This window comes from Impatiens glandulifera, chromosome 4, assembly GCF_907164915.1.
Source record: "Impatiens glandulifera chromosome 4, dImpGla2.1, whole genome shotgun sequence".
Classification (NCBI taxonomy): Eukaryota; Viridiplantae; Streptophyta; class Magnoliopsida; order Ericales; family Balsaminaceae; genus Impatiens; species Impatiens glandulifera.
Genome location: NC_061865.1, coordinates 51719055 through 51720843, shown reverse-complemented (window position 1 = coordinate 51720843; position 1789 = coordinate 51719055).

The window sequence follows — 1789 nt, the reverse complement described above, 5'->3', positions numbered from 1 at the left end:
TTTAGAGAATGAACTAGATTTTACTACTTTGGGGGGCATTTTTAACCTAGCGGTTGCAAATTGATGAATATAAGTGGAAATGACCAATTTAGTGTATTTTGTATTAATGGTCTTGTTATTTGTTTCTCATTTTAAGAATTTTCTTAATTTGATCTTATCCTCATTGATGTAAATGTTACAATCCTAGTTTGCTTGGTATTTTTATTGTCCCTACTTAATCAATAATTGGGTGAATTTAAATTTTATTATTCTTCATAAGTTTTTATTTTGTGTAATTATTATTTAAAAATTTTAAGATAGTAAAAGATCATAGTTTCGATTTTCACCGATAATATAACGTCGATAATATAACGTTTTGGGTGAAAGTAGAGATACGGCACATCACTTTGGGTGTCAATTCTACTAAATTTTTAAAAAAAAGTAATATATATATATATATATATATATATAATTATTTAAAAATAAATAAATAATACAACTCTCTCTAAAATACCATATTATATGCCATGTTTGATTTTTAACTTTAATTTTTAAAGGAGTTTTAAATTTTCTTTGCTATGCCAAAAGTAAACACATTTGCTACTCATGGTGGGTAAAAATATATATATATGTTTTTAATTTATTTTAGAAAAAAATCAATAATGATTAATATTGCAAATTGTGAAATTTGGAAGTGAAAAACTTTTTATCTTCTATTCTTTGGAATTTTGATGCTTATGAATTTAATATTGTATTTGAAAACCTATGTATTGAGCCAATTTTGTTTTAAAAATCATATTTGGAGTGGATTATTGGTTGACATACATGTTCTAACAATATTTTCATTAAAAAAATATTGTTGTTTTTTTCTTTCTAGTTGAGTTATTAAAAATAACAAAATAATCTATTGGGAAGATTATAGACAGAACACAAACCATGCTGTTAGAAAAAAATACTTTAAATATTATGTACTAAATTTATAATACCATTCATTATAACAAGTTAAAAGGATAATGGTTAATTGTGGTTTGGATGTCTAAAATAATTAATACAATGTTTTAAATGATAATCAAACATTATATGATTTTTTTACTATTACTTCAAATAAATGTAATTTTATTATAAAAAATAGAATGAGAAACAACCTATATAAGGAACAAAATATATAAACATAAAAGAAATAAGAATCAAAATCAACTTGGAGTTACCAAAAACATAAAAAACAATATAACGATGATATTGTTGTTTGAAGCTAAGAACTTTGTACATTTACTAATTAAAGCAAGAATGTTTAGAAAAAAATGATTTTAAAAATTCTTGTAATTGCTATTTTCTTAATATTAAATAATATTTTATTTATTTTGTTTCATATGATTCACACAAAATGATAAAAATGAATGTGATAATTTTGTTGTTGTTTTATCTCAATTTAATCTCAATCTTAATTCTTTGTATTTCTCCAAAACTATATATATTGTCAAAGTGATGACCTAGTTATAATTAAGAAGACTTAAATATTTCATAACTCAAAATAACAAAACAATAAATATGCAAATTAATTGAAGTTCTATATATCGATTTATTCGAAAGCTATGAATAATGCGGAACTAACAAGCACTCAGCACGACACGAGTTAATCATGCTTAAAACATATATGTGTCACGACACAATTTGATCGTGCTTAAATCATATCTATGTGAAAAACTTTGTCATTTACATTTAAATGCATGTATATTTTTTTATATATACATAGATGGTGAGGGAAAAATTTAGATAAAAATAAGTTATAATGCAACCAATTATTTTTTGT